This window comes from Haliotis asinina, chromosome 7 (genome assembly GCF_037392515.1).
Source record: "Haliotis asinina isolate JCU_RB_2024 chromosome 7, JCU_Hal_asi_v2, whole genome shotgun sequence".
In the NCBI taxonomy this organism is placed as follows: domain Eukaryota; kingdom Metazoa; phylum Mollusca; class Gastropoda; order Lepetellida; family Haliotidae; genus Haliotis; species Haliotis asinina.
In genome coordinates, this window is record NC_090286.1 from 33,876,999 (window position 1) to 33,901,631 (window position 24,633).

The 24,633-nt window shown below is 39.8% G+C and overlaps 33 non-coding genes across 33 annotated transcripts; all 33 read left to right on the forward strand.

Annotated features, from left to right (window-relative positions):
* The first annotated feature begins 369 nt into the window (after positions 1 to 369).
* LOC137292287 (U4 spliceosomal RNA) lies at positions 370 to 508 on the forward strand. Its single transcript, XR_010957343.1, has one exon. It is a non-coding gene; the product is annotated as a U4 spliceosomal RNA (small nuclear RNA).
* A 612-nt stretch (positions 509 to 1,120) lies between these two features.
* Positions 1,121 to 1,226, forward strand: LOC137292355 (U6 spliceosomal RNA). The gene has a single exon (XR_010957406.1). It is a non-coding gene; the product is annotated as a U6 spliceosomal RNA (small nuclear RNA).
* Positions 1,227 to 1,860: 634 nt separating this feature from the next.
* Positions 1,861 to 1,999, forward strand: LOC137292245 (U4 spliceosomal RNA). Its single transcript, XR_010957303.1, has one exon. It is a non-coding gene; the product is annotated as a U4 spliceosomal RNA (small nuclear RNA).
* A 612-nt stretch (positions 2,000 to 2,611) lies between these two features.
* Positions 2,612 to 2,717, forward strand: LOC137292356 (U6 spliceosomal RNA). Its single transcript, XR_010957407.1, has one exon. It is a non-coding gene; the product is annotated as a U6 spliceosomal RNA (small nuclear RNA).
* Positions 2,718 to 3,351: 634 nt separating this feature from the next.
* LOC137292246 (U4 spliceosomal RNA) lies at positions 3,352 to 3,490 on the forward strand. The gene has a single exon (XR_010957304.1). It is a non-coding gene; the product is annotated as a U4 spliceosomal RNA (small nuclear RNA).
* Positions 3,491 to 4,102: 612 nt separating this feature from the next.
* LOC137292357 (U6 spliceosomal RNA) lies at positions 4,103 to 4,208 on the forward strand. Its single transcript, XR_010957408.1, has one exon. It is a non-coding gene; the product is annotated as a U6 spliceosomal RNA (small nuclear RNA).
* A 634-nt stretch (positions 4,209 to 4,842) lies between these two features.
* LOC137292247 (U4 spliceosomal RNA) lies at positions 4,843 to 4,981 on the forward strand. The gene has a single exon (XR_010957305.1). It is a non-coding gene; the product is annotated as a U4 spliceosomal RNA (small nuclear RNA).
* A 612-nt stretch (positions 4,982 to 5,593) lies between these two features.
* On the forward strand, positions 5,594 to 5,699 carry LOC137292358 (U6 spliceosomal RNA). The gene has a single exon (XR_010957409.1). It is a non-coding gene; the product is annotated as a U6 spliceosomal RNA (small nuclear RNA).
* Positions 5,700 to 6,333: 634 nt separating this feature from the next.
* LOC137292248 (U4 spliceosomal RNA) lies at positions 6,334 to 6,472 on the forward strand. The gene has a single exon (XR_010957306.1). It is a non-coding gene; the product is annotated as a U4 spliceosomal RNA (small nuclear RNA).
* A 612-nt stretch (positions 6,473 to 7,084) lies between these two features.
* Positions 7,085 to 7,190, forward strand: LOC137292360 (U6 spliceosomal RNA). The gene has a single exon (XR_010957411.1). It is a non-coding gene; the product is annotated as a U6 spliceosomal RNA (small nuclear RNA).
* A 634-nt stretch (positions 7,191 to 7,824) lies between these two features.
* LOC137292249 (U4 spliceosomal RNA) lies at positions 7,825 to 7,963 on the forward strand. Its single transcript, XR_010957307.1, has one exon. It is a non-coding gene; the product is annotated as a U4 spliceosomal RNA (small nuclear RNA).
* A 612-nt stretch (positions 7,964 to 8,575) lies between these two features.
* On the forward strand, positions 8,576 to 8,681 carry LOC137292361 (U6 spliceosomal RNA). Its single transcript, XR_010957412.1, has one exon. It is a non-coding gene; the product is annotated as a U6 spliceosomal RNA (small nuclear RNA).
* A 634-nt stretch (positions 8,682 to 9,315) lies between these two features.
* Positions 9,316 to 9,454, forward strand: LOC137292250 (U4 spliceosomal RNA). Its single transcript, XR_010957308.1, has one exon. It is a non-coding gene; the product is annotated as a U4 spliceosomal RNA (small nuclear RNA).
* A 612-nt stretch (positions 9,455 to 10,066) lies between these two features.
* On the forward strand, positions 10,067 to 10,172 carry LOC137292362 (U6 spliceosomal RNA). Its single transcript, XR_010957413.1, has one exon. It is a non-coding gene; the product is annotated as a U6 spliceosomal RNA (small nuclear RNA).
* Positions 10,173 to 10,806: 634 nt separating this feature from the next.
* LOC137292251 (U4 spliceosomal RNA) lies at positions 10,807 to 10,945 on the forward strand. Its single transcript, XR_010957309.1, has one exon. It is a non-coding gene; the product is annotated as a U4 spliceosomal RNA (small nuclear RNA).
* A 612-nt stretch (positions 10,946 to 11,557) lies between these two features.
* Positions 11,558 to 11,663, forward strand: LOC137292363 (U6 spliceosomal RNA). The gene has a single exon (XR_010957414.1). It is a non-coding gene; the product is annotated as a U6 spliceosomal RNA (small nuclear RNA).
* Positions 11,664 to 12,297: 634 nt separating this feature from the next.
* On the forward strand, positions 12,298 to 12,436 carry LOC137292253 (U4 spliceosomal RNA). Its single transcript, XR_010957311.1, has one exon. It is a non-coding gene; the product is annotated as a U4 spliceosomal RNA (small nuclear RNA).
* A 612-nt stretch (positions 12,437 to 13,048) lies between these two features.
* LOC137292364 (U6 spliceosomal RNA) lies at positions 13,049 to 13,154 on the forward strand. The gene has a single exon (XR_010957415.1). It is a non-coding gene; the product is annotated as a U6 spliceosomal RNA (small nuclear RNA).
* A 634-nt stretch (positions 13,155 to 13,788) lies between these two features.
* Positions 13,789 to 13,927, forward strand: LOC137292254 (U4 spliceosomal RNA). The gene has a single exon (XR_010957312.1). It is a non-coding gene; the product is annotated as a U4 spliceosomal RNA (small nuclear RNA).
* Positions 13,928 to 14,539: 612 nt separating this feature from the next.
* On the forward strand, positions 14,540 to 14,645 carry LOC137292365 (U6 spliceosomal RNA). Its single transcript, XR_010957416.1, has one exon. It is a non-coding gene; the product is annotated as a U6 spliceosomal RNA (small nuclear RNA).
* Positions 14,646 to 15,279: 634 nt separating this feature from the next.
* Positions 15,280 to 15,418, forward strand: LOC137292252 (U4 spliceosomal RNA). The gene has a single exon (XR_010957310.1). It is a non-coding gene; the product is annotated as a U4 spliceosomal RNA (small nuclear RNA).
* A 612-nt stretch (positions 15,419 to 16,030) lies between these two features.
* Positions 16,031 to 16,136, forward strand: LOC137292366 (U6 spliceosomal RNA). The gene has a single exon (XR_010957417.1). It is a non-coding gene; the product is annotated as a U6 spliceosomal RNA (small nuclear RNA).
* A 634-nt stretch (positions 16,137 to 16,770) lies between these two features.
* LOC137292275 (U4 spliceosomal RNA) lies at positions 16,771 to 16,909 on the forward strand. The gene has a single exon (XR_010957333.1). It is a non-coding gene; the product is annotated as a U4 spliceosomal RNA (small nuclear RNA).
* Positions 16,910 to 17,521: 612 nt separating this feature from the next.
* On the forward strand, positions 17,522 to 17,627 carry LOC137292367 (U6 spliceosomal RNA). Its single transcript, XR_010957418.1, has one exon. It is a non-coding gene; the product is annotated as a U6 spliceosomal RNA (small nuclear RNA).
* A 634-nt stretch (positions 17,628 to 18,261) lies between these two features.
* On the forward strand, positions 18,262 to 18,400 carry LOC137292279 (U4 spliceosomal RNA). Its single transcript, XR_010957337.1, has one exon. It is a non-coding gene; the product is annotated as a U4 spliceosomal RNA (small nuclear RNA).
* A 612-nt stretch (positions 18,401 to 19,012) lies between these two features.
* On the forward strand, positions 19,013 to 19,118 carry LOC137292368 (U6 spliceosomal RNA). Its single transcript, XR_010957419.1, has one exon. It is a non-coding gene; the product is annotated as a U6 spliceosomal RNA (small nuclear RNA).
* A 634-nt stretch (positions 19,119 to 19,752) lies between these two features.
* On the forward strand, positions 19,753 to 19,891 carry LOC137292264 (U4 spliceosomal RNA). The gene has a single exon (XR_010957322.1). It is a non-coding gene; the product is annotated as a U4 spliceosomal RNA (small nuclear RNA).
* Positions 19,892 to 20,503: 612 nt separating this feature from the next.
* On the forward strand, positions 20,504 to 20,609 carry LOC137292369 (U6 spliceosomal RNA). Its single transcript, XR_010957420.1, has one exon. It is a non-coding gene; the product is annotated as a U6 spliceosomal RNA (small nuclear RNA).
* A 634-nt stretch (positions 20,610 to 21,243) lies between these two features.
* On the forward strand, positions 21,244 to 21,382 carry LOC137292276 (U4 spliceosomal RNA). Its single transcript, XR_010957334.1, has one exon. It is a non-coding gene; the product is annotated as a U4 spliceosomal RNA (small nuclear RNA).
* Positions 21,383 to 21,994: 612 nt separating this feature from the next.
* On the forward strand, positions 21,995 to 22,100 carry LOC137292371 (U6 spliceosomal RNA). The gene has a single exon (XR_010957422.1). It is a non-coding gene; the product is annotated as a U6 spliceosomal RNA (small nuclear RNA).
* Positions 22,101 to 22,734: 634 nt separating this feature from the next.
* On the forward strand, positions 22,735 to 22,873 carry LOC137292255 (U4 spliceosomal RNA). The gene has a single exon (XR_010957313.1). It is a non-coding gene; the product is annotated as a U4 spliceosomal RNA (small nuclear RNA).
* Positions 22,874 to 23,485: 612 nt separating this feature from the next.
* On the forward strand, positions 23,486 to 23,591 carry LOC137292372 (U6 spliceosomal RNA). The gene has a single exon (XR_010957423.1). It is a non-coding gene; the product is annotated as a U6 spliceosomal RNA (small nuclear RNA).
* A 634-nt stretch (positions 23,592 to 24,225) lies between these two features.
* LOC137292257 (U4 spliceosomal RNA) lies at positions 24,226 to 24,364 on the forward strand. Its single transcript, XR_010957314.1, has one exon. It is a non-coding gene; the product is annotated as a U4 spliceosomal RNA (small nuclear RNA).
* Positions 24,365 to 24,633: the final 269 nt, after the last annotated feature.

Here is a 24,633-nt window from a genome sequence, read left to right on the forward strand (position 1 = left end):
AAGTCTCCGCCTAAGCATCTTTGAATGAATGATTATTCCCGCCGACTACAGCTATCGCGCGCATGCGCCTTGCTCTTGACATAAACGCATGTCCTACGATGACTTAAGCCTTCACTTCTCTCATCATTGGTGTCGGCGTTAAATGAATCTAAGACTGTTTGATTGAGATTTAGGGTGTCTGTATAAACTGTATTAATCCCCAGATAGTTACTAGAGTCGCACTTACATGGATGGATATTTCCAATCAGTGTCACGGCTTGTGGCTAAATAAATCGGCCTGTTGTTTTTGTTAAGGTATGCAAATTAGTTGAAACTAGGTGCTGGTAGGTCCTTGAAACAACAATAGATTTATGGACACCTTATAACATTAGCTTTGCGCAGTGGCGGTACCATTGCCAATGAGGTTCATCCGAGGCGTGGTTATTGCTAGTTGAAAACTAATCCCAATACCCCGCGCTGACGCCCTTCACTGGGCGGCATGCGCAATTTTTGCTAGCTCCTACGGGAGCCTCATATGTAATTCAAGAATAGAACTTCAAACATGCACAAGGAACCTTGTGGTTTACATTCGCCTCCTGTACATCCTTGACATTATAATCTGGTAAGTCTAGCATCCTTTTCTCATAAATGGCTTGTCATTAAACATATATAACGTCAGTGTAAAAGAATACCCGGTCTTTTAAAAAAAACTAATTCTCTGTATTATTGATATACAAAGCCATGTACATGTGAGCGATTTCACAGTGTGTTACTTAGAGTGCATTGCCCTTGGACAGCTCAGACGACAGGTAGCACGTTTATGTCGTTTGGAAAACGTTGTACATACCACATGCTTGGCTGTAGACGGATGTGATGTAATGCTGTTCATTCGGCGTCTGTGTCAATTATGAATGATGAAAACCGCTTCCAAAACATGTTATCGTATATATGAAAGCCACTGAAATTACTACCACAAAACAAAAAGAAAACGGTTAAAGGCATCCACAATGCTGAAATTCTTGTGACTACTATGTATGAATTAAATAGCAGCACAAACCAATAACATGTATATATATTGCACCTCTTTGAAATTTATGTCAGACCTCCTTCCTATAAAACGACGTTATGCGTAAGTTGGAGTGTATTGCTAACGCAGTACATATACTAAAATTGGAACGATACAGAGAAGATTAGCATGGCCCCTGCGCAAGGATGACACGCAAATTCGTGAAGCGTTCCATATTTTTAATCTTTCCATTCCATAACTGAAACTTGCAAGTGAATCCATCATTCATTTGGCAACAGTGGTCAAAGCTGATGTTCGTAAATGACTTGACATTTACACGTCCTTTACATATGAAGTGAACACACTGCATTCTAACTCTTATAATTTCTCTCCTTTTTCTTGAACATACCCACGTGGCATAGTTTGCCTCGGCATCCAGAAATATACCATGTCTATTTCATTCGTTTAAAAATTTATGCCACCCTTTATTCATTCTCCCATTATCAAAGTCTCCGCCTAAGCATCTTTGAATGAATGATTATTCCCGCCGACTACAGCTATCGCGCGCATGCGCCTTGCTCTTGACATAAACGCATGTCCTACGATGACTTAAGCCTTCACTTCTCTCATCATTGGTGTCGGCGTTAAATGAATCTAAGACTGTTTGATTGAGATTTAGGGTGTCTGTATAAACTGTATTAATCCCCAGATAGTTACTAGAGTCGCACTTACATGGATGGATATTTCCAATCAGTGTCACGGCTTGTGGCTAAATAAATCGGCCTGTTGTTTTTGTTAAGGTATGCAAATTAGTTGAAACTAGGTGCTGGTAGGTCCTTGAAACAACAATAGATTTATGGACACCTTATAACATTAGCTTTGCGCAGTGGCGGTACCATAGCCAATGAGGTTCATCCGAGGCGTGGTTATTGCTAGTTGAAAACTAATCCCAATACCCCGCGCTGACGCCCTTCACTGGGCGGCATGCGCAATTTTTGCTAGCTCCTACGGGAGCCTCATATGTAATTCAAGAATAGAACTTCAAACATGCACAAGGAACCTTGTGGTTTACATTCGCCTCCTGTACATCCTTGACATTATAATCTGGTAAGTCTAGCATCCTTTTCTCATAAATGGCTTGTCATTAAACATATATAACGTCAGTGTAAAAGAATACCCGGTCTTTTAAAAAAAACTAATTCTCTGTATTATTGATATACAAAGCCATGTACATGTGAGCGATTTCACAGTGTGTTACTTAGAGTGCATTGCCCTTGGACAGCTCAGACGACAGGTAGCACGTGTATGTCGTTTGGAAAACGTTGTACATACCACATGCTTGGCTGTAGACGGATGTGATGTAATGCTGTTCATTCGGCGTCGGTGTCAATTATGAATGATGAAAACCGCTTCCAAAACATGTTATCATATATATGAAAGCCACTGAAATTACTACCACAAAACAAAAAGAAAACGGTTAAAGGCATCCACAATGCTGAAATTCTTGTGACTACTATGTATGAATTCAATAGCAGCACAAACCAATAACATGTATATATATTGCACCTCTTTGAAATTTATGTCAGACCTCCTTCCTATAAAACGACGTTATGCGTAAGTTGGAGTGTATTGCTAACGCAGTACATATACTAAAATTGGAACGATACAGAGAAGATTAGCATGGCCCCTGCGCAAGGATGACACGCAAATTCGTGAAGCGTTCCATATTTTTAATCTTTCCATTCCATAACTGAAACTTGCAAGTGAATCCATCATTCATTTGGCAACAGTGGTCAAAGCTGATGTTCGTAAATGACTTGACATTTACACGTCCTTTACATATGAAGTGAACACACTGCATTCTAACTCTTATAATTTCTCTCCTTTTTCTTGAACATACCCACGTGGCATAGTTTGCCTCGGCATCCAGAAATATACCATGTCTATTTCATTCGTTTAAAAATTTATGCCACCCTTTATTCATTCTCCCATTATCAAAGTCTCCGCCTAAGCATCTTTGAATGAATGATTATTCCCGCCGACTACAGCTATCGCGCGCATGCGCCTTGCTCTTGACATAAACGCATGTCCTACGATGACTTAAGCCTTCACTTCTCTCATCATTGGTGTCGGCGTTAAATGAATCTAAGACTGTTTGATTGAGATTTAGGGTGTCTGTATAAACTGTATTAATCCCCAGATAGTTACTAGAGTCGCACTTACATGGATGGATATTTCCAATCAGTGTCACGGCTTGTGGCTAAATAAATCGGCCTGTTGTTTTTGTTAAGGTATGCAAATTAGTTGAAACTAGGTGCTGGTAGGTCCTTGAAACAACAATAGATTTATGGACACCTTATAACATTAGCTTTGCGCAGTGGCGGTACCATAGCCAATGAGGTTCATCCGAGGCGTGGTTATTGCTAGTTGAAAACTAATCCCAATACCCCGCGCTGACGCCCTTCACTGGGCGGCATGCGCAATTTTTGCTAGCTCCTACGGGAGCCTCATATGTAATTCAAGAATAGAACTTCAAACATGCACAAGGAACCTTGTGGTTTACATTCGCCTCCTGTACATCCTTGACATTATAATCTGGTAAGTCTAGCATCCTTTTCTCATAAATGGCTTGTCATTAAACATATATAACGTCAGTGTAAAAGAATACCCGGTCTTTTAAAAAAAACTAATTCTCTGTATTATTGATATACAAAGCCATGTACATGTGAGCGATTTCACAGTGTGTTACTTAGAGTGCATTGCCCTTGGACAGCTCAGACGACAGGTAGCACGTGTATGTCGTTTGGAAAACGTTGTACATACCACATGCTTGGCTGTAGACGGATGTGATGTAATGCTGTTCATTCGGCGTCGGTGTCAATTATGAATGATGAAAACCGCTTCCAAAACATGTTATCATATATATGAAAGCCACTGAAATTACTACCACAAAACAAAAAGAAAACGGTTAAAGGCATCCACAATGCTGAAATTCTTGTGACTACTATGTATGAATTCAATAGCAGCACAAACCAATAACATGTATATATATTGCACCTCTTTGAAATTTATGTCAGACCTCCTTCCTATAAAACGACGTTATGCGTAAGTTGGAGTGTATTGCTAACGCAGTACATATACTAAAATTGGAACGATACAGAGAAGATTAGCATGGCCCCTGCGCAAGGATGACACGCAAATTCGTGAAGCGTTCCATATTTTTAATCTTTCCATTCCATAACTGAAACTTGCAAGTGAATCCATCATTCATTTGGCAACAGTGGTCAAAGCTGATGTTCGTAAATGACTTGACATTTACACGTCCTTTACATATGAAGTGAACACACTGCATTCTAACTCTTATAATTTCTCTCCTTTTTCTTGAACATACCCACGTGGCATAGTTTGCCTCGGCATCCAGAAATATACCATGTCTATTTCATTCGTTTAAAAATTTATGCCACCCTTTATTCATTCTCCCATTATCAAAGTCTCCGCCTAAGCATCTTTGAATGAATGATTATTCCCGCCGACTACAGCTATCGCGCGCATGCGCCTTGCTCTTGACATAAACGCATGTCCTACGATGACTTAAGCCTTCACTTCTCTCATCATTGGTGTCGGCGTTAAATGAATCTAAGACTGTTTGATTGAGATTTAGGGTGTCTGTATAAACTGTATTAATCCCCAGATAGTTACTAGAGTCGCACTTACATGGATGGATATTTCCAATCAGTGTCACGGCTTGTGGCTAAATAAATCGGCCTGTTGTTTTTGTTAAGGTATGCAAATTAGTTGAAACTAGGTGCTGGTAGGTCCTTGAAACAACAATAGATTTATGGACACCTTATAACATTAGCTTTGCGCAGTGGCGGTACCATAGCCAATGAGGTTCATCCGAGGCGTGGTTATTGCTAGTTGAAAACTAATCCCAATACCCCGCGCTGACGCCCTTCACTGGGCGGCATGCGCAATTTTTGCTAGCTCCTACGGGAGCCTCATATGTAATTCAAGAATAGAACTTCAAACATGCACAAGGAACCTTGTGGTTTACATTCGCCTCCTGTACATCCTTGACATTATAATCTGGTAAGTCTAGCATCCTTTTCTCATAAATGGCTTGTCATTAAACATATATAACGTCAGTGTAAAAGAATACCCGGTCTTTTAAAAAAAACTAATTCTCTGTATTATTGATATACAAAGCCATGTACATGTGAGCGATTTCACAGTGTGTTACTTAGAGTGCATTGCCCTTGGACAGCTCAGACGACAGGTAGCACGTGTATGTCGTTTGGAAAACGTTGTACATACCACATGCTTGGCTGTAGACGGATGTGATGTAATGCTGTTCATTCGGCGTCGGTGTCAATTATGAATGATGAAAACCGCTTCCAAAACATGTTATCATATATATGAAAGCCACTGAAATTACTACCACAAAACAAAAAGAAAACGGTTAAAGGCATCCACAATGCTGAAATTCTTGTGACTACTATGTATGAATTAAATAGCAGCACAAACCAATAACATGTATATATATTGCACCTCTTTGAAATTTATGTCAGACCTCCTTCCTATAAAACGACGTTATGCGTAAGTTGGAGTGTATTGCTAACGCAGTACATATACTAAAATTGGAACGATACAGAGAAGATTAGCATGGCCCCTGCGCAAGGATGACACGCAAATTCGTGAAGCGTTCCATATTTTTAATCTTTCCATTCCATAACTGAAACTTGCAAGTGAATCCATCATTCATTTGGCAACAGTGGTCAAAGCTGATGTTCGTAAATGACTTGACATTTACACGTCCTTTACATATGAAGTGAACACACTGCATTCTAACTCTTATAATTTCTCTCCTTTTTCTTGAACATACCCACGTGGCATAGTTTGCCTCGGCATCCAGAAATATACCATGTCTATTTCATTCGTTTAAAAATTTATGCCACCCTTTATTCATTCTCCCATTATCAAAGTCTCCGCCTAAGCATCTTTGAATGAATGATTATTCCCGCCGACTACAGCTATCGCGCGCATGCGCCTTGCTCTTGACATAAACGCATGTCCTACGATGACTTAAGCCTTCACTTCTCTCATCATTGGTGTCGGCGTTAAATGAATCTAAGACTGTTTGATTGAGATTTAGGGTGTCTGTATAAACTGTATTAATCCCCAGATAGTTACTAGAGTCGCACTTACATGGATGGATATTTCCAATCAGTGTCACGGCTTGTGGCTAAATAAATCGGCCTGTTGTTTTTGTTAAGGTATGCAAATTAGTTGAAACTAGGTGCTGGTAGGTCCTTGAAACAACAATAGATTTATGGACACCTTATAACATTAGCTTTGCGCAGTGGCGGTACCATAGCCAATGAGGTTCATCCGAGGCGTGGTTATTGCTAGTTGAAAACTAATCCCAATACCCCGCGCTGACGCCCTTCACTGGGCGGCATGCGCAATTTTTGCTAGCTCCTACGGGAGCCTCATATGTAATTCAAGAATAGAACTTCAAACATGCACAAGGAACCTTGTGGTTTACATTCGCCTCCTGTACATCCTTGACATTATAATCTGGTAAGTCTAGCATCCTTTTCTCATAAATGGCTTGTCATTAAACATATATAACGTCAGTGTAAAAGAATACCCGGTCTTTTAAAAAAAACTAATTCTCTGTATTATTGATATACAAAGCCATGTACATGTGAGCGATTTCACAGTGTGTTACTTAGAGTGCATTGCCCTTGGACAGCTCAGACGACAGGTAGCACGTGTATGTCGTTTGGAAAACGTTGTACATACCACATGCTTGGCTGTAGACGGATGTGATGTAATGCTGTTCATTCGGCGTCGGTGTCAATTATGAATGATGAAAACCGCTTCCAAAACATGTTATCATATATATGAAAGCCACTGAAATTACTACCACAAAACAAAAAGAAAACGGTTAAAGGCATCCACAATGCTGAAATTCTTGTGACTACTATGTATGAATTAAATAGCAGCACAAACCAATAACATGTATATATATTGCACCTCTTTGAAATTTATGTCAGACCTCCTTCCTATAAAACGACGTTATGCGTAAGTTGGAGTGTATTGCTAACGCAGTACATATACTAAAATTGGAACGATACAGAGAAGATTAGCATGGCCCCTGCGCAAGGATGACACGCAAATTCGTGAAGCGTTCCATATTTTTAATCTTTCCATTCCATAACTGAAACTTGCAAGTGAATCCATCATTCATTTGGCAACAGTGGTCAAAGCTGATGTTCGTAAATGACTTGACATTTACACGTCCTTTACATATGAAGTGAACACACTGCATTCTAACTCTTATAATTTCTCTCCTTTTTCTTGAACATACCCACGTGGCATAGTTTGCCTCGGCATCCAGAAATATACCATGTCTATTTCATTCGTTTAAAAATTTATGCCACCCTTTATTCATTCTCCCATTATCAAAGTCTCCGCCTAAGCATCTTTGAATGAATGATTATTCCCGCCGACTACAGCTATCGCGCGCATGCGCCTTGCTCTTGACATAAACGCATGTCCTACGATGACTTAAGCCTTCACTTCTCTCATCATTGGTGTCGGCGTTAAATGAATCTAAGACTGTTTGATTGAGATTTAGGGTGTCTGTATAAACTGTATTAATCCCCAGATAGTTACTAGAGTCGCACTTACATGGATGGATATTTCCAATCAGTGTCACGGCTTGTGGCTAAATAAATCGGCCTGTTGTTTTTGTTAAGGTATGCAAATTAGTTGAAACTAGGTGCTGGTAGGTCCTTGAAACAACAATAGATTTATGGACACCTTATAACATTAGCTTTGCGCAGTGGCGGTACCATAGCCAATGAGGTTCATCCGAGGCGTGGTTATTGCTAGTTGAAAACTAATCCCAATACCCCGCGCTGACGCCCTTCACTGGGCGGCATGCGCAATTTTTGCTAGCTCCTACGGGAGCCTCATATGTAATTCAAGAATAGAACTTCAAACATGCACAAGGAACCTTGTGGTTTACATTCGCCTCCTGTACATCCTTGACATTATAATCTGGTAAGTCTAGCATCCTTTTCTCATAAATGGCTTGTCATTAAACATATATAACGTCAGTGTAAAAGAATACCCGGTCTTTTAAAAAAAACTAATTCTCTGTATTATTGATATACAAAGCCATGTACATGTGAGCGATTTCACAGTGTGTTACTTAGAGTGCATTGCCCTTGGACAGCTCAGACGACAGGTAGCACGTTTATGTCGTTTGGAAAACGTTGTACATACCACATGCTTGGCTGTAGACGGATGTGATGTAATGCTGTTCATTCGGCGTCTGTGTCAATTATGAATGATGAAAACCGCTTCCAAAACATGTTATCATATATATGAAAGCCACTGAAATTACTACCACAAAACAAAAAGAAAACGGTTAAAGGCATCCACAATGCTGAAATTCTTGTGACTACTATGTATGAATTAAATAGCAGCACAAACCAATAACATGTATATATATTGCACCTCTTTGAAATTTATGTCAGACCTCCTTCCTATAAAACGACGTTATGCGTAAGTTGGAGTGTATTGCTAACGCAGTACATATACTAAAATTGGAACGATACAGAGAAGATTAGCATGGCCCCTGCGCAAGGATGACACGCAAATTCGTGAAGCGTTCCATATTTTTAATCTTTCCATTCCATAACTGAAACTTGCAAGTGAATCCATCATTCATTTGGCAACAGTGGTCAAAGCTGATGTTCGTAAATGACTTGACATTTACACGTCCTTTACATATGAAGTGAACACACTGCATTCTAACTCTTATAATTTCTCTCCTTTTTCTTGAACATACCCACGTGGCATAGTTTGCCTCGGCATCCAGAAATATACCATGTCTATTTCATTCGTTTAAAAATTTATGCCACCCTTTATTCATTCTCCCATTATCAAAGTCTCCGCCTAAGCATCTTTGAATGAATGATTATTCCCGCCGACTACAGCTATCGCGCGCATGCGCCTTGCTCTTGACATAAACGCATGTCCTACGATGACTTAAGCCTTCACTTCTCTCATCATTGGTGTCGGCGTTAAATGAATCTAAGACTGTTTGATTGAGATTTAGGGTGTCTGTATAAACTGTATTAATCCCCAGATAGTTACTAGAGTCGCACTTACATGGATGGATATTTCCAATCAGTGTCACGGCTTGTGGCTAAATAAATCGGCCTGTTGTTTTTGTTAAGGTATGCAAATTAGTTGAAACTAGGTGCTGGTAGGTCCTTGAAACAACAATAGATTTATGGACACCTTATAACATTAGCTTTGCGCAGTGGCGGTACCATAGCCAATGAGGTTCATCCGAGGCGTGGTTATTGCTAGTTGAAAACTAATCCCAATACCCCGCGCTGACGCCCTTCACTGGGCGGCATGCGCAATTTTTGCTAGCTCCTACGGGAGCCTCATATGTAATTCAAGAATAGAACTTCAAACATGCACAAGGAACCTTGTGGTTTACATTCGCCTCCTGTACATCCTTGACATTATAATCTGGTAAGTCTAGCATCCTTTTCTCATAAATGGCTTGTCATTAAACATATATAACGTCAGTGTAAAAGAATACCCGGTCTTTTAAAAAAAACTAATTCTCTGTATTATTGATATACAAAGCCATGTACATGTGAGCGATTTCACAGTGTGTTACTTAGAGTGCATTGCCCTTGGACAGCTCAGACGACAGGTAGCACGTGTATGTCGTTTGGAAAACGTTGTACATACCACATGCTTGGCTGTAGACGGATGTGATGTAATGCTGTTCATTCGGCGTCGGTGTCAATTATGAATGATGAAAACCGCTTCCAAAACATGTTATCATATATATGAAAGCCACTGAAATTACTACCACAAAACAAAAAGAAAACGGTTAAAGGCATCCACAATGCTGAAATTCTTGTGACTACTATGTATGAATTAAATAGCAGCACAAACCAATAACATGTATATATATTGCACCTCTTTGAAATTTATGTCAGACCTCCTTCCTATAAAACGACGTTATGCGTAAGTTGGAGTGTATTGCTAACGCAGTACATATACTAAAATTGGAACGATACAGAGAAGATTAGCATGGCCCCTGCGCAAGGATGACACGCAAATTCGTGAAGCGTTCCATATTTTTAATCTTTCCATTCCATAACTGAAACTTGCAAGTGAATCCATCATTCATTTGGCAACAGTGGTCAAAGCTGATGTTCGTAAATGACTTGACATTTACACGTCCTTTACATATGAAGTGAACACACTGCATTCTAACTCTTATAATTTCTCTCCTTTTTCTTGAACATACCCACGTGGCATAGTTTGCCTCGGCATCCAGAAATATACCATGTCTATTTCATTCGTTTAAAAATTTATGCCACCCTTTATTCATTCTCCCATTATCAAAGTCTCCGCCTAAGCATCTTTGAATGAATGATTATTCCCGCCGACTACAGCTATCGCGCGCATGCGCCTTGCTCTTGACATAAACGCATGTCCTACGATGACTTAAGCCTTCACTTCTCTCATCATTGGTGTCGGCGTTAAATGAATCTAAGACTGTTTGATTGAGATTTAGGGTGTCTGTATAAACTGTATTAATCCCCAGATAGTTACTAGAGTCGCACTTACATGGATGGATATTTCCAATCAGTGTCACGGCTTGTGGCTAAATAAATCGGCCTGTTGTTTTTGTTAAGGTATGCAAATTAGTTGAAACTAGGTGCTGGTAGGTCCTTGAAACAACAATAGATTTATGGACACCTTATAACATTAGCTTTGCGCAGTGGCGGTACCATAGCCAATGAGGTTCATCCGAGGCGTGGTTATTGCTAGTTGAAAACTAATCCCAATACCCCGCGCTGACGCCCTTCACTGGGCGGCATGCGCAATTTTTGCTAGCTCCTACGGGAGCCTCATATGTAATTCAAGAATAGAACTTCAAACATGCACAAGGAACCTTGTGGTTTACATTCGCCTCCTGTACATCCTTGACATTATAATCTGGTAAGTCTAGCATCCTTTTCTCATAAATGGCTTGTCATTAAACATATATAACGTCAGTGTAAAAGAATACCCGGTCTTTTAAAAAAAACTAATTCTCTGTATTATTGATATACAAAGCCATGTACATGTGAGCGATTTCACAGTGTGTTACTTAGAGTGCATTGCCCTTGGACAGCTCAGACGACAGGTAGCACGTTTATGTCGTTTGGAAAACGTTGTACATACCACATGCTTGGCTGTAGACGGATGTGATGTAATGCTGTTCATTCGGCGTCTGTGTCAATTATGAATGATGAAAACCGCTTCCAAAACATGTTATCATATATATGAAAGCCACTGAAATTACTACCACAAAACAAAAAGAAAACGGTTAAAGGCATCCACAATGCTGAAATTCTTGTGACTACTATGTATGAATTAAATAGCAGCACAAACCAATAACATGTATATATATTGCACCTCTTTGAAATTTATGTCAGACCTCCTTCCTATAAAACGACGTTATGCGTAAGTTGGAGTGTATTGCTAACGCAGTACATATACTAAAATTGGAACGATACAGAGAAGATTAGCATGGCCCCTGCGCAAGGATGACACGCAAATTCGTGAAGCGTTCCATATTTTTAATCTTTCCATTCCATAACTGAAACTTGCAAGTGAATCCATCATTCATTTGGCAACAGTGGTCCAAGCTGATGTTCGTAAATGACTTGACATTTACACGTCCTTTACATATGAAGTGAACACACTGCATTCTAACTCGTATAATTTCTCTCCTTTTTCTTGAACATACCCACGTGGCATAGTTTGCCTCGGCATCCAGAAATATACCATGTCTATTTCATTCGTTTAAAAATTTATGCCACCCTTTATTCATTCTCCCATTATCAAAGTCTCCGCCTAAGCATCTTTGAATGAATGATTATTCCCGCCGACTACAGCTATCGCGCGCATGCGCCTTGCTCTTGACATAAACGCATGTCCTACGATGACTTAAGCCTTCACTTCTCTCATCATTGGTGTCGGCGTTAAATGAATCTAAGACTGTTTGATTGAGATTTAGGGTGTCTGTATAAACTGTATTAATCCCCAGATAGTTACTAGAGTCGCACTTACATGGATGGATATTTCCAATCAGTGTCACGGCTTGTGGCTAAATAAATCGGCCTGTTGTTTTTGTTAAGGTATGCAAATTAGTTGAAACTAGGTGCTGGTAGGTCCTTGAAACAACAATAGATTTATGGACACCTTATAACATTAGCTTTGCGCAGTGGCGGTACCATAGCCAATGAGGTTCATCCGAGGCGTGGTTATTGCTAGTTGAAAACTAATCCCAATACCCCGCGCTGACGCCCTTCACTGGGCGGCATGCGCAATTTTTGCTAGCTCCTACGGGAGCCTCATATGTAATTCAAGAATAGAACTTCAAACATGCACAAGGAACCTTGTGGTTTACATTCGCCTCCTGTACATCCTTGACATTATAATCTGGTAAGTCTAGCATCCTTTTCTCATAAATGGCTTGTCATTAAACATATATAACGTCAGTGTAAAAGAATACCCGGTCTTTTAAAAAAAACTAATTCTCTGTATTATTGATATACAAAGCCATGTACATGTGAGCGATTTCACAGTGTGTTACTTAGAGTGCATTGCCCTTGGACAGCTCAGACGACAGGTAGCACGTTTATGTCGTTTGGAAAACGTTGTACATACCACATGCTTGGCTGTAGACGGATGTGATGTAATGCTGTTCATTCGGCGTCGGTGTCAATTATGAATGATGAAAACCGCTTCCAAAACATGTTATCATATATATGAAAGCCACTGAAATTACTACCACAAAACAAAAAGAAAACGGTTAAAGGCATCCACAATGCTGAAATTCTTGTGACTACTATGTATGAATTAAATAGCAGCACAAACCAATAACATGTATATATATTGCACCTCTTTGAAATTTATGTCAGACCTCCTTCCTATAAAACGACGTTATGCGTAAGTTGGAGTGTATTGCTAACGCAGTACATATACTAAAATTGGAACGATACAGAGAAGATTAGCATGGCCCCTGCGCAAGGATGACACGCAAATTCGTGAAGCGTTCCATATTTTTAATCTTTCCATTCCATAACTGAAACTTGCAAGTGAATCCATCATTCATTTGGCAACAGTGGTCAAAGCTGATGTTCGTAAATGACTTGACATTTACACGTCCTTTACATATGAAGTGAACACACTGCATTCTAACTCTTATAATTTCTCTCCTTTTTCTTGAACATACCCACGTGGCATAGTTTGCCTCGGCATCCAGAAATATACCATGTCTATTTCATTCGTTTAAAAATTTATGCCACCCTTTATTCATTCTCCCATTATCAAAGTCTCCGCCTAAGCATCTTTGAATGAATGATTATTCCCGCCGACTACAGCTATCGCGCGCATGCGCCTTGCTCTTGACATAAACGCATGTCCTACGATGACTTAAGCCTTCACTTCTCTCATCATTGGTGTCGGCGTTAAATGAATCTAAGACTGTTTGATTGAGATTTAGGGTGTCTGTATAAACTGTATTAATCCCCAGATAGTTACTAGAGTCGCACTTACATGGATGGATATTTCCAATCAGTGTCACGGCTTGTGGCTAAATAAATCGGCCTGTTGTTTTTGTTAAGGTATGCAAATTAGTTGAAACTAGGTGCTGGTAGGTCCTTGAAACAACAATAGATTTATGGACACCTTATAACATTAGCTTTGCGCAGTGGCGGTACCATAGCCAATGAGGTTCATCCGAGGCGTGGTTATTGCTAGTTGAAAACTAATCCCAATACCCCGCGCTGACGCCCTTCACTGGGCGGCATGCGCAATTTTTGCTAGCTCCTACGGGAGCCTCATATGTAATTCAAGAATAGAACTTCAAACATGCACAAGGAACCTTGTGGTTTACATTCGCCTCCTGTACATCCTTGACATTATAATCTGGTAAGTCTAGCATCCTTTTCTCATAAATGGCTTGTCATTAAACATATATAACGTCAGTGTAAAAGAATACCCGGTCTTTTAAAAAAAACTAATTCTCTGTATTATTGATATACAAAGCCATGTACATGTGAGCGATTTCACAGTGTGTTACTTAGAGTGCATTGCCCTTGGACAGCTCAGACGACAGGTAGCACGTTTATGTCGTTTGGAAAACGTTGTACATACCACATGCTTGGCTGTAGACGGATGTGATGTAATGCTGTTCATTCGGCGTCGGTGTCAATTATGAATGATGAAAACCGCTTCCAAAACATGTTATCGTATATATGAAAGCCACTGAAATTACTACCACAAAACAAAAAGAAAACGGTTAAAGGCATCCACAATGCTGAAATTCTTGTGACTACTATGTATGAATTCAATAGCAGCACAAACCAATAACATGTATATATATTGCACCTCTTTGAAATTTATGTCAGACCTCCTTCCTATAAAACGACGTTATGCGTAAGTTGGAGTGTATTGCTAACGCAGTACATATACTAAAATTGGAACGATACAGAGAAGATTAGCATGGCCCCTGCGCAAGGATGACACGCAAATTCGTGAAGCGTTCCATATTTTTAATCTTTCCATTCCATAACTGAAACTTGCAAGTGAATCCATCATTCATTTGGCAACAGTGGTCAAAGCTGATGTTCGTAAATGACTTGACATTTACACGTCCTTTACATATGAAGTGAACACACTGCATTCTAACTCGTATAATTTCTCTCCTTTTTCTTGAACATACCCACGTGGCATAGTTTGCCTCGGCATCCAGAAATATACCATGTCTATTTCATTCGTTTAAAAATTTATGCCACCCTTTATTCATTCTCCCATTATCAAAGTCTCCGCCTAAGCATCTTTGAATGAATGATTATTCCCGCCGACTACAGCTATCGCGCGCATGCGCCTTGCTCTTGACATAAACGCATGTCCTACGATGACTTAAGCCTTCACTTCTCTCATCATTGGTGTCGGCGTTAAATGAATCTAAGACTGTTTGATTGAGATTTAGGGTGTCTGTATAAACTGTATTAATCCCCAGATAGTTACTAGAGTCGCACTTACATGGATGGATATTTCCAATCAGTGTCACGGCTTGTGGCTAAATAAATCGGCCTGTTGTTTTTGTTAAGGTATGCAAATTAGTTGAAACTAGGTGCTGGTAGGTCCTTGAAACAACAATAGATTTATGGACACCTTATAACATTAGCTTTGCGCAGTGGCGGTACCATAGCCAATGAGGTTCATCCGAGGCGTGGTTATTGCTAGTTGAAAACTACTCCCAATACCCCGCGCTGACGCCCTTCACTGGGCGGCATGCGCAATTTTTGCTAGCTCCTACGGGAGCCTCATATGTAATTCAAGAATAGAACTTCAAACATGCACAAGGAACCTTGTGGTTTACATTCGCCTCCTGTACATCCTTGACATTATAATCTGGTAAGTCTAGCATCCTTTTCTCATAAATGGCTTGTCATTAAACATATATAACGTCAGTGTAAAAGAATACCCGGTCTTTTAAAAAAAACTAATTCTCTGTATTATTGACATACAAAGCCATGTACATGTGAGCGATTTCACAGTGTGTTACTTAGAGTGCATTGCCCTTGGACAGCTCAGACGACAGGTAGCACGTTTATGTCGTTTGGAAAACGTTGTACATACCACATGCTTGGCTGTAGACGGATGTGATGTAATGCTGTTCATTCGGCGTCGGTGTCAATTATGAATGATGAAAACCGCTTCCAAAACATGTTATCGTATATATGAAAGCCACTGAAATTACTACCACAAAACAAAAAGAAAACGGTTAAAGGCATCCACAATGCTGAAATTCTTGTGACTACTATGTATGAATTAAATAGCAGCACAAACCAATAACATGTATATATATTGCACCTCTTTGAAATTTATGTCAGACCTCCTTCCTATAAAACGACGTTATGCGTAAGTTGGAGTGTATTGCTAACGCAGTACATATACTAAAATTGGAACGATACAGAGAAGATTAGCATGGCCCCTGCGCAAGGATGACACGCAAATTCGTGAAGCGTTCCATATTTTTAATCTTTCCATTCCATAACTGAAACTTGCAAGTGAATCCATAATTCATTTGGCAACAGTGGTCAAAGCTGATGTTCGTAAATGACTTGACATTTACACGTCCTTTACATATGAAGTGAACACACTGCATTCTAACTCTTATAATTTCTCTCCTTTTTCTTGAACATACCCACGTGGCATAGTTTGCCTCGGCATCCAGAAATATACCATGTCTATTTCATTCGTTTAAAAATTTATGCCACCCTTTATTCATTCTCCCATTATCAAAGTCTCCGCCTAAGCATCTTTGAATGAATGATTATTCCCGCCGACTACAGCTATCGCGCGCATGCGCCTTGCTCTTGACATAAACGCATGTCCTACGATGACTTAAGCCTTCACTTCTCTCATCATTGGTGTCGGCGTTAAATGAATCTAAGACTGTTTGATTGAGATTTAGGGTGTCTGTATAAACTGTATTAATCCCCAGATAGTTACTAGAGTCGCACTTACATGGATGGATATTTCCAATCAGTGTCACGGCTTGTGGCTAAATAAATCGGCCTGTTGTTTTTGTTAAGGTATGCAAATTAGTTGAAACTAGGTGCTGGTAGGTCCTTGAAACAACAATAGATTTATGGACACCTTATAACATTAGCTTTGCGCAGTGGCGGTACCATAGCCAATGAGGTTCATCCGAGGCGTGATTATTGCTAGTTGAAAACTAATCCCAATACCCCGCGCTGACGCCCTTCACTGGGCGGCATGCGCAATTTTTGCTAGCTCCTACGGGAGCCTCATATGTAATTCAAGAATAGAACTTCAAACATGCACAAGGAACCTTGTGGTTTACATTCGCCTCCTGTACATCCTTGACATTATAATCTGGTAAGTCTAGCATCCTTTTCTCATAAATGGCTTGTCATTAAACATATATAACGTCAGTGTAAAAGAATACCCGGTCTTTTAAAAAAAACTAATTCTCTGTATTATTGATATACAAAGCCATGTACATGTGAGCGATTTCACAGTGTGTTACTTAGAGTGCATTGCCCTTGGACAGCTCAGACGACAGGTAGCACGTTTATGTCGTTTGGAAAACGTTGTACATACCACATGTTTGGCTGTAGACGGATGTGATGTAATGCTGTTCATTCGGCGTCGGTGTCAATTATGAATGATGAAAACCGCTTCCAAAACATGTTATCATATATATGAAAGCCACTGAAATTACTACCACAAAACAAAAAGAAAACGGTTAAAGGCATCCACAATGCTGAAATTCTTGTGACTACTATGTATGAATTAAATAGCAGCACAAACCAATAACATGTATATATATTGCACCTCTTTGAAATTTATGTCAGACCTCCTTCCTATAAAACGACGTTATGCGTAAGTTGGAGTGTATTGCTAACGCAGTACATATACTAAAATTGGAACGATACAGAGAAGATTAGCATGGCCCCTGCGCAAGGATGACACGCAAATTCGTGAAGCGTTCCATATTTTTAATCTTTCCATTCCATAACTGAAACTTGCAAGTGAATCCATCATTCATTTGGCAACAGTGGTCAAAGCTGATGTTCGTAAATGACTTGACATTTACACGTCCTTTACATATGAAGTGAACACACTGCATTCTAACTCGTATAATTTCTCTCCTTTTTCTTGAACATACCCACGTGGCATAGTTTGCCTCGGCATCCAGAAATATACCATGTCTATTTCATTCGTTTAAAAATTTATGCCACCCTTTATTCATTCTCCCATTATCAAAGTCTCCGCCTAAGCATCTTTGAATGAATGATTATTCCCGCCGACTACAGCTATCGCGCGCATGCGCCTTGCTCTTGACATAAACGCATGTCCTACGATGACTTAAGCCTTCACTTCTCTCATCATTGGTGTCGGCGTTAAATGAATCTAAGACTGTTTGATTGAGATTTAGGGTGTCTGTATAAACTGTATTAATCCCCAGATAGTTACTAGAGTCGCACTTACATGGATGGATATTTCCAATCAGTGTCACGGCTTGTGGCTAAATAAATCGGCCTGTTGTTTTTGTTAAGGTATGCAAATTAGTTGAAACTAGGTGCTGGTAGGTCCTTGAAACAACAATAGATTTATGGACACCTTATAACATTAGCTTTGCGCAGTGGCGGTACCATAGCCAATGAGGTTCATCCGAGGCGTGATTATTGCTAGTTGAAAACTAATCCCAATACCCCGCGCTGACGCCCTTCACTGGGCGGCATGCGCAATTTTTGCTAGCTCCTGCGGGAGCCTCATATGTAATTCAAGAATAGAACTTCAAACATGCACAAGGAACCTTGTGGTTTACATTCGCCTCCTGTACATCCTTGACATTATAATCTGGTAAGTCTAGCATCCTTTTCTCATAAATGGCTTGTCATTAAACATATATAACGTCAGTGTAAAAGAATACCCGGTCTTTTAAAAAAAACTAATTCTCTGTATTATTGATATACAAAGCCATGTACATGTGAGCGATTTCACAGTGTGTTACTTAGAGTGCATTGCCCTTGGACAGCTCAGACGACAGGTAGCACGTTTATGTCGTTTGGAAAACGTTGTACATACCACATGTTTGGCTGTAGACGGATGTGATGTAATGCTGTTCATTCGGCGTCGGTGTCAATTATGAATGATGAAAACCGCTTCCAAAACATGTTATCATATATATGAAAGCCACTGAAATTACTACCACAAAACAAAAAGAAAACGGTTAAAGGCATCCACAATGCTGAAATTCTTGTGACTACTATGTATGAATTAAATAGCAGCACAAACCAATAACATGTATATATATTGCACCTCTTTGAAATTTATGTCAGACCTCCTTCCTATAAAACGACGTTATGCGTAAGTTGGAGTGTATTGCTAACGCAGTACATATACTAAAATTGGAACGATACAGAGAAGATTAGCATGGCCCCTGCGCAAGGATGACACGCAAATTCGTGAAGCGTTCCATATTTTTAATCTTTCCATTCCATAACTGAAACTTGCAAGTGAATCCATCATTCATTTGGCAACAGTGGTCAAAGCTGATGTTCGTAAATGACTTGACATTTACACGTCCTTTACATATGAAGTGAACACACTGCATTCTAACTCGTATAATTTCTCTCCTTTTTCTTGAACATACCCACGTGGCATAGTTTGCCTCGGCATCCAGAAATATACCATGTCTATTTCATTCGTTTAAAAATTTATGCCACCCTTTATTCATTCTCCCATTATCAAAGTCTCCGCCTAAGCATCTTTGAATGAATGATTATTCCCGCCGACTACAGCTATCGCGCGCATGCGCCTTGCTCTTGACATAAACGCATGTCCTACGATGACTTAAGCCTTCACTTCTCTCATCATTGGTGTCGGCGTTAAATGAATCTAAGACTGTTTGATTGAGATTTAGGGTGTCTGTATAAACTGTATTAATCCCCAGATAGTTACTAGAGTCGCACTTACATGGATGGATATTTCCAATCAGTGTCACGGCTTGTGGCTAAATAAATCGGCCTGTTGTTTTTGTTAAGGTATGCAAATTAGTTGAAACTAGGTGCTGGTAGGTCCTTGAAACAACAATAGATTTATGGACACCTTATAACATTAGCTTTGCGCAGTGGCGGTACCATAGCCAATGAGGTTCATCCGAGGCGTGGTTATTGCTAGTTGAAAACTACTCCCAATACCCCGCGCTGACGCCCTTCACTGGGCGGCATGCGCAATTTTTGCTAGCTCCTACGGGAGCCTCATATGTAATTCAAGAACAGAACTTCAAACATGCACAAGGAACCTTGTGGTTTACATTCGCCTCCTGTACATCCTTGACATTATAATCTGGTAAGTCTAGCATCCTTTTCTCATAAATGGCTTGTCATTAAACATATATAACGTCAGTGTAAAAGAATACCCGGTCTTTTAAAAAAAACTAATTCTCTGTATTATTGACATACAAAGCCATGTACATGTGAGCGATTTCACAGTGTGTTACTTAGAGTGCATTGCCCTTGGACAGCTCAGACGACAGGTAGCACGTTTATGTCGTTTGGAAAACGTTGTACATACCACATGCTTGGCTGTAGACGGATGTGATGTAATGCTGTTCATTCGGCGTCGGTGTCAATTATGAATGATGAAAACCGCTTCCAAAACATGTTATCATATATATGAAAGCCACTGAAATTACTACCACAAAACAAAAAGAAAACGGTTAAAGGCATCCACAATGCTGAAATTCTTGTGACTACTATGTATGAATTAAATAGCAGCACAAACCAATAACATGTATATATATTGCACCTCTTTGAAATTTATGTCAGACCTCCTTCCTATAAAACGACGTTATGCGTAAGTTGGAGTGTATTGCTAACGCAGTACATATACTAAAATTGGAACGATACAGAGAAGATTAGCATGGCCCCTGCGCAAGGATGACACGCAAATTCGTGAAGCGTTCCATATTTTTAATCTTTCCATTCCATAACTGAAACTTGCAAGTGAATCCATCATTCATTTGGCAACAGTGGTCAAAGCTGATGTTCGTAAATGACTTGACATTTACACGTCCTTTACATATGAAGTGAACACACTGCATTCTAACTCGTATAATTTCTCTCCTTTTTCTTGAACATACCCACGTGGCATAGTTTGCCTCGGCATCCAGAAATATACCATGTCTATTTCATTCGTTTAAAAATTTATGCCACCCTTTATTCATTCTCCCATTATCAAAGTCTCCGCCTAAGCATCTTTGAATGAATGATTATTCCCGCCGACTACAGCTATCGCGCGCATGCGCCTTGCTCTTGACATAAACGCATGTCCTACGATGACTTAAGCCTTCACTTCTCTCATCATTGGTGTCGGCGTTAAATGAATCTAAGACTGTTTGATTGAGATTTAGGGTGTCTGTATAAACTGTATTAATCCCCAGATAGTTACTAGAGTCGCACTTACATGGATGGATATTTCCAATCAGTGTCACGGCTTGTGGCTAAATAAATCGGCCTGTTGTTTTTGTTAAGGTATGCAAATTAGTTGAAACTAGGTGCTGGTAGGTCCTTGAAACAACAATAGATTTATGGACACCTTATAACATTAGCTTTGCGCAGTGGCGGTACCATAGCCAATGAGGTTCATCCGAGGCGTGGTTATTGCTAGTTGAAAACTACTCCCAATACCCCGCGCTGACGCCCTTCACTGGGCGGCATGCGCAATTTTTGCTAGCTCCTACGGGAGCCTCATATGTAATTCAAGAACAGAACTTCAAACATGCACAAGGAACCTTGTGGTTTACATTCGCCTCCTGTACATCCTTGACATTATAATCTGGTAAGTCTAGCATCCTTTTCTCATAAATGGCTTGTCATTAAACATATATAACGTCAGTGTAAAAGAATACCCGGTCTTTTAAAAAAAACTAATTCTCTGTATTATTGACATACAAAGCCATGTACATGTGAGCGATTTCACAGTGTGTTACTTAGAGTGCATTGCCCTTGGACAGCTCAGACGACAGGTAGCACGTTTATGTCGTTTGGAAAACGTTGTACATACCACATGCTTGGCTGTAGACGGATGTGATGTAATGCTGTTCATTCGGCGTCGGTGTCAATTATGAATGATGAAAACCGCTTCCAAAACATGTTATCATATATATGAAAGCCACTGAAATTACTACCACAAAACAAAAAGAAAACGGTTAAAGGCATCCACAATGCTGAAATTCTTGTGACTACTATGTATGAATTAAATAGCAGCACAAACCAATAACATGTATATATATTGCACCTCTTTGAAATTTATGTCAGACCTCCTTCCTATAAAACGACGTTATGCGTAAGTTGGAGTGTATTGCTAACGCAGTACATATACTAAAATTGGAACGATACAGAGAAGATTAGCATGGCCCCTGCGCAAGGATGACACGCAAATTCGTGAAGCGTTCCATATTTTTAATCTTTCCATTCCATAACTGAAACTTGCAAGTGAATCCATCATTCATTTGGCAACAGTGGTCAAAGCTGATGTTCGTAAATGACTTGACATTTACACGTCCTTTACATATGAAGTGAACACACTGCATTCTAACTCTTATAATTTCTCTCCTTTTTCTTGAACATACCCACGTGGCATAGTTTGCCTCGGCATCCAGAAATATACCATGTCTATTTCATTCGTTTAAAAATTTATGCCACCCTTTATTCATTCTCCCATTATCAAAGTCTCCGCCTAAGCATCTTTGAATGAATGATTATTCCCGCCGACTACAGCTATCGCGCGCATGCGCCTTGCTCTTGACATAAACGCATGTCCTACGATGACTTAAGCCTTCACTTCTCTCATCATTGGTGTCGGCGTTAAATGAATCTAAGACTGTTTGATTGAGATTTAGGGTGTCTGTATAAACTGTATTAATCCCCAGATAGTTACTAGAGTCGCACTTACATGGATGGATATTTCCAATCAGTGTCACGGCTTGTGGCTAAATAAATCGGCCTGTTGTTTTTGTTAAGGTATGCAAATTAGTTGAAACTAGGTGCTGGTAGGTCCTTGAAACAACAATAGATTTATGGACACCTTATAACATTAGCTTTGCGCAGTGGCGGTACCATAGCCAATGAGGTTCATCCGAGGCGTGGTTATTGCTAGTTGAAAACTAATCCCAATACCCCGCGCTGACGCCCTTCACTGGGCGGCATGCGCAATTTTTGCTAGCTCCTACGGGAGCCTCATATGTAATTCAAGAATAGAACTTCAAACATGCACAAGGAACCTTGTGGTTTACATTCGCCTCCTGTACATCCTTGACATTATAATCTGGTAAGTCTAGCATCCTTTTCTCATAAATGGCTTGTCATTAAACATATATAACGTCAGTGTAAAAGAATACCCGGTCTTTTAAAAAAAACTAATTCTCTGTATTATTGACATACAAAGCCATGTACATGTGAGCGATTTCACAGTGTGTTACTTAGAGTGCATTGCCCTTAGACAGCTCAGACGACAGGTAGCACGTTTATGTCGTTTGGAAAACGTTGTACATACCACATGCTTGGCTGTAGACGGATGTGATGTAATGCTGTTCATTCGGCGTCGGTGTCAATTATGAATGATGAAAACCGCTTCCAAAACATGTTATCATATATATGAAAGCCACTGAAATTACTACCACAAAACAAAAAGAAAACGGTTAAAGGCATCCACAATGCTGAAATTCTTGTGACTACTATGTATGAATTAAATAGCAGCACAAACCAATAACATGTATATATATTGCACCTCTTTGAAATTTATGTCAGACCTCCTTCCTATAAAACGACGTTATGCGTAAGTTGGAGTGTATTGCTAACGCAGTACATATACTAAAATTGGAACGATACAGAGAAGATTAGCATGGCCCCTGCGCAAGGATGACACGCAAATTCGTGAAGCGTTCCATATTTTTAATCTTTCCATTCCATAACTGAAACTTGCAAGTGAATCCATCATTCATTTGGCAACAGTGGTCAAAGCTGATGTTCGTAAATGACTTGACATTTACACGTCCTTTACATATGAAGTGAACACACTGCATTCTAACTCTTATAATTTCTCTCCTTTTTCTTGAACATACCCACGTGGCATAGTTTGCCTCGGCATCCAGAAATATACCATGTCTATTTCATTCGTTTAAAAATTTATGCCACCCTTTATTCATTCTCCCATTATCAAAGTCTCCGCCTAAGCATCTTTGAATGAATGATTATTCCCGCCGACTACAGCTATCGCGCGCATGCGCCTTGCTCTTGACATAAACGCATGTCCTACGATGACTTAAGCCTTCACTTCTCTCATCATTGGTGTCGGCGTTAAATGAATCTAAGACTGTTTGATTGAGATTTAGGGTGTCTGTATAAACTGTATTAATCCCCAGATAGTTACTAGAGTCGCACTTACATGGATGGATATTTCCAATCAGTGTCACGGCTTGTGGCTAAATAAATCGGCCTGTTGTTTTTGTTAAGGTATGCAAACTAGTTGAAACTAGGTGCTGGTAGGTCCTTGAAACAACAATAGATTTATGGACACCTTATAACATTAGCTTTGCGCAGTGGCGGTACCATAGCCAATGAGGTTCATCCGAGGCGTGGTTATTGCTAGTTGAAAACTAATCCCAATACCCCGCGCTGACGCCCTTCACTGGGCGGCATGCGCAATTTTTGCTAGCTCCTACGGGAGCCTCATATGTAATTCAAGAATAGAACTTCAAACATGCACAAGGAACCTTGTGGTTTACATTCGCCTCCTGTACATCCTTGACATTATAATCTGGTAAGTCTAGCATCCTTTTCTCATAAATGGCTTGTCATTAAACATATATAACGTCAGTGTAAAAGAATACCCGGTCTTTTAAAAAAAAACTAATTCTCTGTATTATTGATATACAAAGCCATGTACATGTGAGCGATTTCACAGTGTGTTACTTAGAGTGCATTGCCCTTGGACAG